Raw genomic sequence first — 16652 nt, 5'->3', positions numbered from 1 at the left:
GGACCCTTGCGCGGGAGGAGGGCGTCCTTACTGCGTGGAACTGGGGTCCCCGGGAGTCACCTCTAGGGGCCTTCCGGGTGTGTGGGCCTGGCGCCCGCAGAGCGCGTGGATGTGGGCGGGCGCTGGTGCCTGCGGTGGTCCGCGCGGGCGGCAGGGGTGGAAAGAAACGCGCGGGTTGGAGAATTCCGAGGCCTACCAGCCGCCCCCTTCTCCCTGATACGCCGCTCGTAGACTTTCCCTGGGCGGACAGGTGTCAGCATGTGCGTTTCAGTGCCAACCCGCGTGTGGCTGACTGGTGAAATACAGGTCTTGTGAAATTCAAACGTGAAACTTGTGAAATCCATAGTTTAAATTTATTAATGGACCCCAGTGGGCCATAGTCAAGGTGCAGCCTTCAAGCGAGACAAACGATTGGCTCTTTTGCAGGTAAACCTGTGGGAGGATTCATTCCTTTGGGTGACCCGGATGGTGTTTTGGCGACAAGTGGCTCCACTTGGTCCCTTGGTCCCTTCCGCAATGACTTTGTTTTAAAAATATTAAAGCGTGAGCTGGTGGTCGCCTGGAAGCACTTTGAGGGCAGGGACTGTGTCTACGCACGCCGTACTCGCCACGCTTGGCCCGCCCGGCGCTTCGCCCAATAAAGACTTGTTGCACGGGCGAGAAGGAAGCCAAAGTGGGAAGATGGCGGGGAGGGCGGTGGGAGAAGAAAGGGCGCTGTCAGAGGCGCACCCTGCAGGCCGGGCCGGGGCCTTCTCGGGCGCACCTCCCCGCCCCTGGTCCCTGAGGCGGCCTTCCACACCTCCCGTGATGCAGGGAATTGCAATGCGGCCCAGTGACACACGGCTGTGACTCATGTTTTTCTTTGCTCCCCTTCCTCCCCAGTCGGCGGAGGCCCTGGCCCAGCCCCCTCCTCAGGGGACGAGCCGGCGGTGGAAGGGGGACGCCAGGAAAACCCTGAGCCCGGAGTAGAGGCGGGGTAGGGAAACCAGAGGGGCCGGGCCTCCTAGTTTCAGGAATGTTTCAGGAATGTTTCCGGTGGGGGTGGGGAGCAGAGCCGGGAGTGGGCCCAGCCCCCACCCGGGGCCGGGCCGGCGCTCGGGGCCGGGGGCAGCACGTGCTCGGCCGGGTGGGGGCGGGGACGTCAGGGCGGGAAGGCGCTGGGGGCCAATCGAGTGGGTTCAAAGAGGAGGGCGTGGGCCTGGGGCCGTCCCTGGCTAGGAGTGGGCCAGGAGGCCGCCCTCCGCGCGCCGGCTCCCCGCCCCTTGCCCAGGTGAAACGCAGTCCTTGAGAAGTCCCCTGGCTGCCCCTGGAGGGGAGAGGAAGTCACAGAAGCGCGGCCTTAAGGGAGAGGAGAGTGGAGGGGAACGCGAGGGCGAGGCTGGGGGAGGGGCGGCCTGCCCCTTTGGAGCGCGGGATGGGGCGGGGGTGGGGCGGGGTGGAAGGCGCGCTGCTCCCTCCATCTTTGTGCCCTGCGTGCGGAGCGCGCGCTTAGTAGGCCGCAGGTAGATTTGGCTGGAGGGCCTTGAGTTGCTAGCTCGAGAACCTTTGTGGCATTGAGTGGAAAAACGATCCTTCAGCTCTTACCCAACCGGCTCAGGTCACCGGCCCCTGCCGGCAACCTGGATCCCCAGGCCTGGGCCAGGGAGAGTCCTCCCAGAGCCATTCTCACCAACCGACAGCCCTCCCGGAGGCCGCCTTGGCTTCTAGGCCCGGACTCTGGGGCTGGGGGGGGGGGGGGGGTCCTTCCAGACCCCTCCCCTGGACGCTGCTAACCTCGGGTCCGCTCTCCCCGGCCTCGTGGTGGTCCCTGAGAGAGAAGGAGGTGGGGAAGGGAGAAGGACTTCCGTCTCGAATGGGCTATGGGAAACCTTTTTGGCCTACTTCTAAGACTTGGTCTTATTTTTCCAACTCTTCTTTTCCCCTCGTCCTGATTTCTTCACCGACTTGTTTTTTACCTTGTATTATGTCTGTGTATTTTTATAAGCCACCTCAAACCCTCTGGAAGAAGGCAGGTATAAATAAATTTGTAGGCAAATATAGTAGCTTGTTCCCCTCCAGGATTACCCACATCCTTGAAATCCAAATAACTCTACCCACTGACCCCCACCTCCATTTTTTTCTGGATTGCAAATGCCCCGAATCGACTTCCTTTCCTTTCTTTCCTCTCAGTTGGTATTTATTAAGCAGAATGGTGAATGACCAGGGTAAAGATGAATGAGCTGTAGTCCTTGCCCTGGTGAATTTCACGTCTGGAGGAACTAGAACCAGGAACACCAGAGCTGAGTAGCAATCCCAGAGATGCCAGGAGGAGAAAGCATTCATTCATTCAGTTTATTGAGGGCCTACTATGTACCAAGAACTAGTTCAAACTCTTGGAGTACAATCAATGAATAAAGTAATGTTCCCTGCACTCTTGAAACTCGAACTAGGAAGTTAGGTGCTTAAAGAGAGACTTGGTAGGTGCTACAGGAGAGAGGATGGGAGCTTGGGGTGGTCAGGGAAGTCTGGAGGAGGTGAGGCTTGGGCAAGCTCTGATGGGATTTGGATAGGTGGGTGGCTCGGGGAGGGGGTGCCCATAGGGAGCAGGTTGGGAGAAGGAGCTGTTCTAGGCCTGGGACATCAACCTGGTTGGTCAAGGCCTAAGGAAGAGATCTTAGGGAAATTGGTCATATCAGAACCAGTCTTCCCCACAGGAAGCATTTTCTTCCTGTTAGAGTTGGATTATACAGTTTCTACAAGGACAACCCAGTGAACTTCAGTGATCCCAACAGGAGTGTCCAAGGAATGAGGAATTTGAGTCAACTTTATTTTTCAGGACAGCTGAAGGTTAAGCTCACTTTCACTTAGGCTATTGAAATTCTTCCTGATGTATGTTAGGTCTTTCCCTGATTTGCTAAGTAGAGTAGCAGGACCCTGACAATCTCTCAGTTGTGTCTTGGAAATGCAGATGTTTTGGTAGGTTGGGGTGTCCCTTAGCATTCTCTGGGGATTCATGTCTTGCTTCATCTCTGCAGTCAGCATATTTGCTTATCAGTTTACCTCTTGCTTCTGAGTCAACTGCAGCTCTTAGAAGAGTTAAGGGAAAGACCAGTGTGAATGGTTCCATTTAGTGGTTAGATTAGTCAGGGTTTTCTGAAAGTCATGGGGATGAGGTGTGACAGTGTTCTGTGTGTCCAGCCCAACATAGAAGGTAGATGGGAAAAGGTAGGCAGAGGAGGAACAGGAATTATTTAACCTGTTGTCCAAACCATGATAGTTTTTAAAGTAAACCTTTTACTGATGAAAACTATACATACAGAAAATGCACAAATCCTCTGTTCAGCTCAATGCATTTTCATAAAGTGAGCACCCTCGTGTCACCAGCACCCAGATCAAGAAACAGAACATCTCCAGCCCCCCTTATGTCACCACTCTCCCAACTTCTAATAGCATCACCTAGTTTCACCTTTCAGGTGCACTGTTTGGATCAAATCATATGTTAAGTACTCTTCTGAGTTACTTTCCTTTGCTCAACTTTATGTCTGAGATTCATCCATGTTATTGCTCATGGCGGCAGAATGTTCATTCTCATTGTGGCATAGTTAAACCTGGTGTGAATGTACCACAGTTTAGATACCCATTCTGTTGAAGGACATTTGGAGAACTGGTTTGGGGCTATTACAAATAGTGCCATTGTGAATGTTCTAGTGTTATGTCTTGGTGAGTAGATGTGCAAATTTCTGTTGGGTACACGCCTAGGGGAGGAATTCCTGGGTCAGAGAATACGTGTGCCCAGCTATTATAGACAACCAGAGCACTTAAGGGCAAAAGGAGGTAGTAGTAGTAGTTATGACTAGATTTAGGGTCACAAACCTGACCTGGCCCATTCCAACTGGGGTTGACCTGGACCATATCAACAGGATTGGCCTGGGTAAGCCTGATAGAGGGTAGCCCTAGTTTACAGTGTTGACCACTCTCCTGGAGAGTTACCCAGCTACTAGTACATCTGGTCATCTGGCAGGATCCAGCCTCCAGGCCCTGCTGACCACAAACTCTGCTGCCAGGAAGCCTGGCAGGCCTCGAGTGGGAGGAGGGCCTTTTTTGCTTCCAACTTTCGAGGGAAAAACTCTCCAGTGAATAGGAGGGCCCAGGAGACAGGCACCCCCTGCCTTGAGCCAGCAGCCCACCTTGCTTGCCCCCAGGACACCATGAACTTCATCAGCCTCCTCCTTCAGGGCTGGAACCCAGGGAAGCTCAACTACCCCCAGCCTCCAGAAAACCTGAGGAAAAGGGGAAGTCAATGAGCAAATACTAAATGCTTATTTTCTCTCGGATTCCTCAATACCCCTACCCAGTCAGTAATGTTATTGCCCCCATTCTACAGGTGTTAAAACTGAGGCTCAGGGAGGTTAAATAGCTTGGGATTCTCCCACTCCCCACTCCCCTACATACTGGTTTTTTCCCCCATGCTGGGTGGGCTTGCTGTCTTCCAGTCCAGACGGATCCTTCCAGGCACTGAAATAGGGGATGTGGCCTTGAACTAGGTAGCTACATTCTCTGTCCTCAAGGGGCTTACTTTGAGTGAGTTGGGGAGACAGACAAATACCTGGCAATTTCATCAGTGTACCTGCTGGGAGGGGGGCCTGGGGAGCACAGGGCGGGGGCCCAGGGTGTGGGTGGAGCGCCCCAGAAGGCCTTCGAAGCTGGTGCTGGGGTTGGGGGAGCATGGTGTATGACATAGGATGGGCCCAGGGCTGTGACAGACATCGTGGGCTGGCATTGGGCAACATTCCCCACACTTCTTTGAAGCTACAGTTTGGGATGTGAATTATGTCCCCCTTTGAAAGAGTAAAGTTTGGAGGGAGGAATAAAGAGGAGGGAAATATTACTGTGTGGGCTGTGGAGATATGGAGTCTTCTGCAGCACATCTAGCATCCAGTCACCAGCTTTGTGAGGGTCAAGAGGCAGGGATGGTAGTAGAGGGGCCTCTTGCCCATGGATCACAGCTCAGGCGTTCAGGTGGGGCCTCCTGATTCCCCACCCCACTGATCAGGCCAGAGGCAGGCAGTTCAGTCATGTTTTTCCAGGAGGTCCTGCCCAGAGCCAGCTCTTCCAGTTCTTCCAATGGTTTTGTAAGCACCTAATTTTCAGTATTAAATATTAAATCTCTACATAAAACATAGGCATGCCTCTCCACTGTTCAGAATCCTCCAGGGGCTCCCATCTAACAGAGTGAAAACAAAGTCTTCACATAGGCCCTGCAATCTGCCCCCTCCCCCATCCCCCTTGCCTCCTACTTGTTGCTCTGCTTCTGCCACACAAGCCTCCTTGATGTTCCCTAGACCTGCCAGGCATTAGGGTCACCTCAGGACCTTTGCACTTGTCATTCTCTATGCCTGATGTGCTCTCCCCCCAGACAGGATGTCTGCCCTCAAACTGCCTTAAGGTCTCCCCCTGTTCAATGTTACCTGTCCACACTATTTAAAATTGCATGTCTTCCTCTGCAATCCCTCATCCACCTTACCATGTTTTCCCCCCCATAACACTTACCAGTTCCTAACATGCTATATAATTCACTTTTCTATTGAATCGGGACTATTCTCAATGAAAGTGATATGTATTGCATTTTCTGTCCGGTCTCCCCAGTGCAAGTCTAGCTCCATGAAGGCAGGGAATTTTATCTGTTGTGTTCACTGGGTCTCCCCAGGGCCTGGCTCAGTGTTCAAGCTCAAAAAATGTGTTGAATGAAGAATGATTAGCCAGAGTTATCAGCAGAGGCCAAGCCACAGGGCAGCAGTTTAGAGACCTGTTCCCAAACTTCAAGGCAGGGAAAAGGGCAAAGAATCCAGCAGATTGTCATGGGAGTGATCAAGTTGCCCAAACTGAGTGAGACAGGGCTTCTGCACCTTACAGAGACATCTGTTTTTTGTCTCAGTAGGTTAACATCGTTGCACCATCATTAACAAGCGACCTCCTGGGTTAGGACTCACTTCTAGCAGGCATTACTTTTAGATTGTATAGTTTGCCACCAATCATGGGAAGTTGTTTTCTTTTCTTTCCCCTTGGTCTCAGGTTTAGTCATCAGAAGCTGGCAGCCACCTGACAACCTTCTAGGCCCTTTGGCTAGGGCAGACTAGCTGGGTTGCTTGTTGGTGACTGGACAGTGGTGGCAGCTCACCAGAGTGTGCTTGGGGAGAGTGTAAGATTTACATTTTGCATGGAACAAAAATCCCTTTGGTCCAAACTGACCATGTCCAGTACAACAGTCTCTGGGGGTAAAATGCCCCCAAACATGCTGCCTCCTCCCACTCAGGAATGGCTGAAAATACACACCCTGTAAAGTTGTGGAGGGAGGGGATAACTCAAGTAGCAGAGCACATGCTTAGCATGCATGAGGTCCTGGGTTTAATCCCCAGTGCCTCCTCTAAAAATAAATAAAACTAATTACCCCCCAACAATAACAACCACAAAAGTTGTACAGCCTGTGAAAGCCCCGACCGTGTCAGCCAGTGGAAGGAAGTGTTAGGGCGGCAACTGCGGGCCTGTGGCCGCTTCTCTGCGGGCCTGTGATCGCGTTCTCTGTGGGCTAGGGTGTATTCTGGAGCCCTTGAGGCCCTGGGCTGGGTTGGTCTCCCCTCTGCCACATGCCTGCTGCGATTGGATGTCCATGTCAGCTCATCTACCAGCTGTAGGACTTGCGGACTCAAGTCCTATAGCTTTAGCCACCCACTCCCACCCCTGTCACACTTTGGGAACGGCAACGGGCCTCAGGTCATATCAGGAGATCCTCAAATGGTCTTTGACTTCTGTTTCTCTTGTCTCTATTCCTTTCCAAGTGGTACAGGAAGGGGAAGGGGAAGAGTGACCCCTGGGGCCTTTAAAAGTGACCTCCCCGGTAACTAGTTGCGGGGAAGCTCCCTTCTACCCTAACTCTGGGGTGGCCTGAGTCCCTCCGGGTTCCTTCTGCCTCTGGAAGAGGACGCTGCTCACAATGGGGAGATATGCCCTAGGTCACGTAGTGCTCTGTCCCCTCCAGGCCACTCTGAACCCTCGCCTGGAACTTTTCTTAGGGTCAAGAGTGTGGCCCTGGGGTCTCCAGACTGGGAATGAAGGGGTGAGGGTGGGTGCTTCCTACCAGATCCCAGAAGCACATGGGATGCCGGGCAGGACACACAGCCCCACAGGCCAGAGTCGACTGGGAAAGGAAAGCAGGGTGGAGGTCGAAGGGCAGGGGGCCTGGGCTGAGGCGGAGTTGGGCTGGGGGTGTGAGGAGGAGCCAGTACCAGCCCCAGGATTCACCGGAATCCTCCAGGGCTTTGTTTGGTTCCTCTCCACACCCGGAGCCTAGCACCAGGCCTGAGGGGGCCTTGGCGCTCAGCAAAAGTTTGGTGAATGGATGGATGAATGAGAGCGAAAGGGGTGGGGGAGGGGCGGAGGACGTGGGTAGCTGGGGGGAGGGGAGAGCAGCGGGGTGGGGGAGGGGAGGTAGCCACTGGCGGGAGAGCAGAGGGGGAGGGAGGCGGGCAGAGCTGGGCGAGCCTGCTGGTCTAGAATCCGGATAGAAGGAGATGGCGGCAGCGGGGAGGGGCCCAAGAGTTTCCCCTCCCCACCAACCTGGCTTAAACCTCGTTACAACCTGCTCCCCCGGCCTCCAGGCCTCTCCCCAAACCCGTGAATCCTAGGGGTCGTCTGTCCTCTAAGGTCTTGTCCTCACTGAATTGAGTGTCCGGCTTTGTTTTCTTACTTTCTTTATTAATTTTCCAGCCACTAGGGGGTTGGTGGCCCTCTGGGACTAGAATACCTGAGTGGCCCTGGGGCAGTCTGATGGCAAACCCAGACTTGGACCCTCCTCCTCGCTCTTGTCTCCCCACCGTTGCCTTATTTCTGAGATCTGGATGATGGGGAAATAATAGCTCCTGGGATGTGGGCAGCCTCGGAGAGTCTGGAGTGGGTCTCTAGGGGTAGAGGGGTGAGCCTGTAAGCAGAGAAAACCCAAAGACTTGCCCTGCTGGCAGCTGCCAGGGACTACTGCTGGAAGCATTGGAACTCGATGTGGGCAGTGCCAGGCAGGAGCTGCTGACAGCCAGGTTTCTGGGTCACCATCCAGGGTGCCCTGCCAGTTCCCAGGCCTTGGGAGTGGAGTGGAGTGAGGGTGGGTCTGCATCCCAAGCCTGCTTCCTCCTTTGGGTGCTTCTGGGCCCTGCTCCCCTCTCCCACTTCCAGCCTTGCTGGGGCATCTGGAGCCCCAGTGTCCCCCAGCAAGTCCCCCAGCAAGGGACTGATTGTTGATTCTCAAACTTCCTTTGGGTTTGTGGGCCGTAGTGTATAAAGGTGATCCAGAACCCCTCCTGTTCTCTATCCTCTACCCCTGCTCTCTGGGCTCTGTCCACAGTTCCTACGCATCCCTTTTTCAGGCAGTTTTGCTTGGTGGGAAGGGGCTTTGGGGGCAGGATGGCTTTCATGGGCAGAAATCCTTGTTTCTAAAGAAGGAATTCATCTTCCCAGTATGGTAAGCTTAGCACCTGGTGCCCCATCCATCTCAGCATTGGCCTGGTCCAGTTTAAGGTGTTGGCTTGGCTCTCTAGAAGTCAGCAATACTTTTCTCCCAAGAGCTCAAAGTACCCATCACACAGTCAGTGAAACAGAGATTCAAAGAGGTGAAGTATCTTGCTGTTACAAGGGGTAGAAATGGATAAAAGATGGAGGGTCTAGGGGTGTGGGTGGGGGGCTAGGCAGTCTTTGGTGGCCACTAAGTATTAGAGGTGGAGGGGATGTGACTCAGGTTGGGAGGCTGTGTGCTCACCACTGCTACAGACAGCTGGAGGAGGTGGGGACAAAAATAACATCTACTAAGTATGCATTACTCCCATCCACACAGGAGGAATTGTGTCCCCACTTCATAGGTGAGGAAATTGAGGCTCATCTGTGAGGTCAGGAGACTTGCCAAGGCCAGTGGCAGAGCCAGGAATCAGAATGTATGCAGTCTCAATTTTCTGAATCCTGCTCCACCCCACTGAGCTCACCTCAATCCCTACTCTGCTCTACTTTTTTTTATTCCATTACTTTATCTAACATCTAGACTGTGCTGTCCATCACGATGCCACTTGGCACAGGTGGCAATCAAGCACTTGAAATGTGGCGAGTCCAAATTTAGAGGTGCTGGAAGCACTATAAAATCCTCACTGGCTTTCCAAGGCTAAGTATTTTGAAAAATGTAGCAATACTCACTAATATTATGTGTATGATAATATTTGGGTATATTAGATTAAATGAAATCTATTATTAAAATTAATTTCATGTGTTTCTTTTTACCATTGTAATATCTAACACTGCATGTGTGCCTCCTATTTTGTTTCTGTTGGACAGTGCTAGTTCTAGATCATTTGCTTATTAATTATTATTTATTGTTTCCCCACCCACCCCCAGAATGTCAGCTCTTGGATGGCAGGAGTTGACATATTTTGCTCACTGTCTTGTTTTGTCCACTGTTGTATTTCAGGTTTTCAGAGCCTGGCGCTGTATTTTATTATAGGTGTTCAATAAATATTTGTTTAGTTCAGTGGAGCCAATCTGATTCCAGGTCAGACTCTGAGGGTTAGGAGGGGAGCCTGAGGGAGGGGATCTTTCATCCCTACAGAACTCCAGGTTGCCCATCTCCTCTACCACCCCACAGGGTTTCACATGGTGATCTGGTTGACCCCCAAAGGGTCCATCTTGACATCCTGCTCCCCAGTGCGTGTGGGCACATGGGTCTGGGGTCTGGCTGCAGGTGAGCGATGCTGGAAGCTGGGAGAGGGGCTGCTCTGTGGAAGAAACAGACTGTAAGAGCCGCTGGGACCCTTGATGCTAGACCCCGACCCGCCCCGGCAGGGGAGTCCCTGCGCACCCACCCTCCGGAGCCGCCGGCCACGCACCTGGGAGCCACGCAGGGAGGGCCCACGGCCTCGGTGGGCTAGGGGTGTGCGTTGTCTGCGGGGAGGGTGTGGGGTGTGTCCGGCTCGGGCTCACACAAGGTCACTGTGTCAAAGGAGCCTTCCGAACACTTTCTCTTTCCCTGCGATTCGATTGCGGCTCCGAAAGCCCCTTCCGTAGGGACTTCCCTCCGCGCCTGACTCACGCTGCCTCATGCGTGTGACTCAGGCCGGGCGCCGCGCCAGCCCCGCTCTCCCCGCCCCCTGGCCCTGCCACCGCGCCTGCCGCAGGGGCGGAGGACGGGCCGGCGACAGGGGGTGGGGCGTGCGGGGACCGGCTGCCCCGGCGGAGAGAGGGGGAGACTGAGGCGTTGGCAGAGGTGGGGGGCTGTGGAGGAGGAGATGGGAGACGGAGGGGCACAGGGGTACAGGCTCCAGAGAAACTGAGCTCCGGGGGTTGGATGAAAAGTCAGAGCCCGCTGTAGGAAAGGCCGAGAGAAAGACCGAGAGCCCGAAAGAGGGAGACCAGGAGGCTGAGAAAATGGGAGGAGAGAGAGAGAAAGTGGAGAAGGACACAGAGACAAGAAAGAGAGAGCCAAAAGTCTTCACGGAGGACAAGGTGAGAGGATCGACAAGTGACAGGGAGAGGAAGGGAGGAGAGCCCACGGAGACAGAAGCGCGTGGGTGCTGCCGCCCTGAGTCCTGCTAAAACTTGGGGGCTGACGGCCTGTCCCGGCAGGCTGGGCGGAGGGACCGTCGCCCCGGAGCCTTGCGGTTCTCTCCCAGCTCCGCCTCACCAAGCTCTGTGAACAGCGGGCAAGTTACTTCTTGTCTCTGGGCCTCAATCTTCTCATCTGCAAAATGGGAGGTGGTGGAGGAGCATAATTCGGTCTCCCCGTGCTTGTTATTTTCCTTTCTTCTGCCGCCCTCACCCTCTCCATCCAGCCCTGCTCTGATCTGCTCTGTGCTTGGAAGGCTGGCCCCTTGGCCTGCATCCCTGGGCCTCCACGCCAGCTGGCTTTCTGTTGGGCAGTACCCACTTGCAGGAGATCTGAGAGAAGCTGGGATATGCCTTCCTCTGCCCTGGGCCTGCCTTGTCTCCTGGTCTGGCTGCAGCTGTGTCCCTCCTTGACAACAGCTCTAGGAACGTAGCATCTGCTCCTTGCCCTTTCAGCCTTGGGAATCACAGTGACTTTCTGCCGTTGTTGGTCCCAGGGCCACACCACTCCTCATCGATTCCCTTCACTCCTCACTAAAGACCCCTGGAGTCCCTGGGTTGGGTCTCATTTTCTGCCAGGGCCCTGACTGCTACCCTGCAGGGCTAGCACTCTGAGGCAGCACAGCACTTGGCACCTAGGAAGTCACAGCTCTTATCATAACCCTGCTCCTTCCTTTCAAGCATAGGGGGTGGGCAGAGATGATACTCTCAGCAGAATGATACACAACATTAAAAAGCACTCAGATACCTATTAGCTCTTTAAATCATCACAGTGAGTTTGTGAAACACATGTTAGGTTATTAGCTTCATTTGGATGAGAAACATGTGGCTCATGCATTTTGGAAGGAACACAACGGAATAAGAATAGTGACAGCGGGGCTGTTTCCTATGGGTGACAGGCCGGGTTAGGGAGGGGCAGCTATGAATGACAACAATAATAGTAGCTAAGATATATCGATAACATCTCAAGTGCCAGACACAGTTCTGATCTACTCTTATTAACTCACTTAATCCTTACAACAACCCTATGAGGCAGCTGCTATCCTTACTACCATTTTACAGTTGTAACTAAGGCATGAGAGGTTGAGTAATTTTCCCAAGGCCACACAGCAGGGCTGGGCTGGAACACAAGTCAGTCGCGCTCCAGATCAGCCACTCTAAACCTCTTCTGGGTGCCCCCTTGGGTACCTGGGGGAGGGGGAGCACACCTGTATTTCAGGCTGAGTAGACAACATGGGCAGAGCCTTGAGGGGAAAGAGCTTTTGTCGTGGGTTTCAGAAATAATCAGCCATGTTGTTGTGTCTGGGGTAGGAGAAGAAAGCAGCAGAATTTGACAATAATGGGAGTAAGTGAGAGCTGATCTTGGGGAACCTACCTTTCAACCAGGGGCATGGACTTTATTCTGAAGGTAATAGGGAGCCATGGAAGGTTTTCAGCAGGGGTGGAACAGGTTGCCATTTTAGGAAGGATTACTTTAAAATGCAAGGGAGATACTGTTTTTCTCCTGTTAAATGGCAAAGAGGTTTAAAGTGATAATTCCTAATGCTGGCATCGTTTCAGAGCACTGATTACTCTCATATGTAGCTGATGGGAAGGAGTTGGTTTGACCTTTCTAGAAAGCAGCTGAACCATGTGTAGTACTTGAGAAGTGTTCAGCCCTTTGACCTGCTAATCCCATTTCAAGGAATCTCTCCTCTGACCTAATTGGAAAAGGGGTCAGAGATTTATGTCCCAGAATCTGAAATTTATTCTATCATTAATAATAGTAGTAGTAATAATAAAAGGAAACAATATAAATGTCCAACAGGAGGGAATTGCCAAAATAAATTAAGAGTGAAGAATCATGAAATGTCTTAGAGTAATTAATAAAATTTTTTCAAAGAGAGTAAATGCATCAGAAAGGCTAAAGACATCTAGAACTCTTAAAAGTAATAACTGAGTTCATCATGACTGCAGGGTACCAGATTAACCCACAAAAATCAATCACATTTCTATATGCTAGCAATGAACCATTGGAAGCAAATTAAAAAGACAATAGCATTTGTAATGGCTCCAAAAAGAAACAAACAAACAAACAAAAAATTCTTGGGTATACACCTAACAAAACATTCACAGGATGTCTACGCTGAAAGCTATAAAATGTTGATGAAAGAAATCGGAGCTCTAAATACACAGTGAAACATACCATGTTCATGGATTGGAAGACTCAACATAGTAAAGATGTAATTTCTCCCCAAACTGATTGTATTAGTTTCCTTGGGGCTTCCATAACAAAGTACCACAAGCTGGGTGCCTTAAAACAGTGGAAATTTCTGTCTCACAGTTCTGAAGTCTAGAGGTCTGAAATTAAGGTTTCAGCAGGACCATGCTCTCTGCATCCTCTCTGGGAGGGTCCTTCCTTGCCTCTTCCAGCTTCTGGTGATTTGCCCACAATCCTTGGTGTTCCTTGGCTTGCAGCCACAGCTCTTAAACATCTGCCTCTGTTGTCATACGTGTTCTCCCTGTGTGTCTGTCTCCTCTCTTATAGGGAGCTCGTTGTACTGGATTAAGGACCCATCCTATTCCACTATGACCTTATCTTAACTAATTAGATCTACAGTGGCCCTATTTCCAAATAAAGTCACATTTTGAAGTGATGTATTTGGCTCAGGTTAGGATTTCAACACATTTGGGGGGCACAGTTCATAAAACTGGTCTATAGATTTAAAACAATTCTGATCAAATCCCAGCAGGAATTTTTGGAGATACAGACAAGCTGATTCTAAAATTTATATGGAAAGGCAAAGACACTAGAATAGCTGAAACATTTTTGAAAAAGAATAAATTGGAAGAATGACATTATCTGATTTTAGGACTTAAAAAACAATAACAGGGCTTGCAACATTAATCAAGACTGTGGTCCTGTCAGAGGAATGGACACAGATCAATGAAACAGAATAGAGAGCCCAGAAATAGACCCACATAAATATGACCAATTGATTTGGACAAAGGTGTAAAGCTCTTCATGGAGAAAGGATAGTCTTTTCAACAAACGGTGCTGGAACAACTGGACAGCTATATGCAAAAAGAGTGAAACTTGTCCCAAATCTTCCACATTATACTAAAATCAACTCAAAATGAATTATAGATCTAAACATAGAACCTAAAACTATAAAATGTCTAGAAGAAAACAGGAGAAAATCTTCATGACCTGGGGTTAGTCAAAGAGTTCTTAAAACATGACACTAAAACTGGGATCCATGAAAAAAAAATGGATAAATTGGACTTCATCAGTTTATCAAAAGTGTCTGTGAAAAACACTGTTGCAAGAACTAAAAGACAAGTTATAGGCTGTATTACAGTATTTACATATCACACATTTGACAAAAGACTTGTAACCAGAATTTATTAAAAATTCTTAAAACAACAGTAGGAAAATGGCCAATTTTAAACGGGCAAAAACATTTGAACAGACACTTCACCCACAGGGACATAGAGATGGTAAATAAGCACATGCAAAGAGACTCAGTGTCACTAGCTATGGGGTCAGTGCAAATTAAAACATTGGTGACCCCGCAATCCCACTCCTAGATGTTTGCCCTAGAGAAATAAAAACTGTCATTCACACAAACACCTATGGAAGAATGCTGATAGCGGTTCTAGTCATAATCACCCAAATCTGGAAGCAACCCAAACTGAGAGCATGGACACATGAACTGTGGTTCACTGATGGAATACTACCCAGCAGTAGAAAGGGACAAACGCTTGCTACACATATTAATGTGGAAGAAAGAAGCCCGTCTCAAAGGATACACACTGTATGGTTCAATACATGGTTCATGTGACAGTCTAGAAGAGACAGAACAACGGTGATGAGAACAGAGAAGTGGTTTCCAGGGCTTTGGGGTGGGGGGAAATAATGCCTATATGGAGGTGGCAAGAGGGAATTTTGGGGGGATGATAGCATGTTCTGAATCCTAACCATGTGGTTGTCTGTACATGTAAAATTCATAGAAATGCACACCAAAAGAAGTCTCTATTACAGTATGATAATTTGAAAAAAACAACTGTATCCAGTTGGGTAACCATGTGATAATGCAAGTATAGCACATTGTTAATGGAAAAATCTAGGTGGTGGATATGAGTGATCACTGAACAATTCTTTTAGCTTTGCTGACTGTTTGAAACTTTTCATAGTAAAATCTTGGAAAAAACTATTCAGAATGATCCGAAATTTGTTTTTAAAATCTGTCTATTCTTTCTTTCTGTCTATCTATCCATCCATCCATCTCACAGGTACAAGTGTAGGAAGAAGATTGAAGGCATCGTACCAAAATATTAACAATGGGGATCTTGCTGAAGGGTAAAATTGTGAGTGATTAAAATTGTCTTTTTATATGTTTCTGTATTGTCTATAATGAGCACGTATTATTTTATTTGGGAAGAGTATAAGTAAGCTATATTGTATTTATTTTAAACGTCTTTTTTTCCCAATTACATGTGCAATCCCTGCTTATTGTAAGGTTCAAATGGTACAGAAGTGTGTGACCCCTAAGGGAAGATCCTGTGTGCTCATCCCCAACACCATTAACATCTGCATATATCCTAAAGGCTAAATCTTAAGTTTAAGTTCATTTCTTTCAGATTATGTCATCTTTAAAAACCTAAGCAATTCAAACATATTCCAACTTTGTTTCCCATTACAATCACTTAACAAAGAAAGTTTTATATTTACAGTATGTTGTAGATTTGAGGCATACAATCTGAGTTGCAAAGAAGGTGTTATAATTTTTCTTGACTCCAAGAATTGAACCAGAAAAGAGCCTGGTCCTTGGGACATGGGGGTGACCCTTCTTTGTTATTTTAAAGATATGACTATATACATTTGTTTTCCATTTCTTCTGTAACTTAGGTCAAAACTGAATGCTCTTTTGTTGTATGTTTGTGTGTTTCATCACACCAATTATAAAATAATACCTGTGGAGGAAACTGAGGCCAGATTGGAGAGGGACTGAGGCTCAGGGTCACTTCTGGCACAGCCACTCACTCCCTGTTACTCCTCTCTGGGCCTTGGCTTTCTATGCTATATTATTTTTATAATGAAAAACAAATAAAAGTAATAATAAAACCCTGTTAACTAGGCAGCAGCGTGGAGAGTGTTGCAAAGACTTCTGGTTATCCCACATGCCTGATCTCTCCTTCTTCCTGAGGACTAGGAACTTCTATATTTTTAGTAGAGTACGTGATGACCCTCAAAATAGACTGTTTCCTTGCCGCTCTTGCTAGATGTGGTCAATGGAAAATAAGCAAAAGGTTTTTAAAGGGAAGGGATGTTTTCTTTTTCTCTACTTTCTAATGGCTAGACTGTGGACATGATGGCTGGAGCACAAGCAGCTATTTTAGACCATGAGGAAAACTTGGAGAATGAAAGCCACACACTGCAGAGCAACCAAACAGAAAGAGACAGGGTTCCTGACACAGTGGTCTGCCATGCTAACTCTCGACTACCTGCCTCTGGACTTCTTAAATGTGAGAGAGAAATACACTTCTGGCTAGTATAACCCATTGGTATCTTTTTAAATTGAATTATAATTGATATACAATATTAGTTTCTGGTGTACAACATAGTGATTTGATATTTTTGTATATTACAAAATGATCACCACGAGAAGTCTAGTTACCATCTGTCATCATACAGTGTTGTTACAATATTATTGACTATACTCCCTATGCTGTACATTACATCTCAGTGATTTATTTATTTTATAGCTGGAAATTTGTACCTTTTAATCCCCTTCACCTATTTCACCTGTCCCATTGGTAGTTTGGAATTTTGTTATATGCAGCCTTATACAGGACAGGAGAATCAGTGAGGAGACTGTTTTAGTAACTGAAGGGAGAGATGACGAAGGCCTGAACCATGGTGGGAAGTGATGTAAGAGACATTTGTCTAGGACATGCCGAGTTCCCATGCCTGAGGGAGGGACCATTTAAAGGGGGCTACTGATTGCATTGATCAGGAGTTGAGCAGAAGGTCTGAGCAGGAGAAAACATATGGTTAGCAA

The 16652-nt window shown here is 49.2% G+C and overlaps 1 protein-coding gene and 1 long non-coding RNA gene across 2 annotated transcripts in view; one reads left to right on the top strand and one right to left on the bottom strand.

Annotated features, from left to right (window-relative positions):
• Window positions 1-9472: 9472 nt before the first annotated feature.
• Window positions 9473-10131, bottom strand: LOC116658253. The gene is made up of 2 exons (XR_004313536.1): window positions 9894-10131; window positions 9473-9782 (listed from the first exon to the last, which is right to left on the bottom strand). It is a non-coding gene; the product is annotated as an uncharacterized LOC116658253 (long non-coding RNA).
• An 87-nt stretch (window positions 10132-10218) lies between these two features.
• GRM4 (glutamate metabotropic receptor 4) overlaps window positions 10219-16652 on the top strand; it is a 138766-nt gene continuing 132332 nt past the window's right edge. Inside the window, exons 1-3 of the mRNA XM_032462856.1 lie at window positions 10219-10509; window positions 14884-14958; window positions 15951-16116. The gene's annotated coding sequence lies outside the window, so the exon portion shown is untranslated. The remainder of the gene's footprint in view (window positions 10510-14883; window positions 14959-15950; window positions 16117-16652) is intronic.

This window comes from Camelus ferus, chromosome 20 (genome assembly GCF_009834535.1).
Source record: "Camelus ferus isolate YT-003-E chromosome 20, BCGSAC_Cfer_1.0, whole genome shotgun sequence".
Taxonomy (NCBI): Eukaryota; Metazoa; Chordata; class Mammalia; order Artiodactyla; family Camelidae; genus Camelus; species Camelus ferus.
Note: the sequence above shows the minus strand (reverse complement) of the source record. Positions and strands in the feature narration are given on the sequence as shown.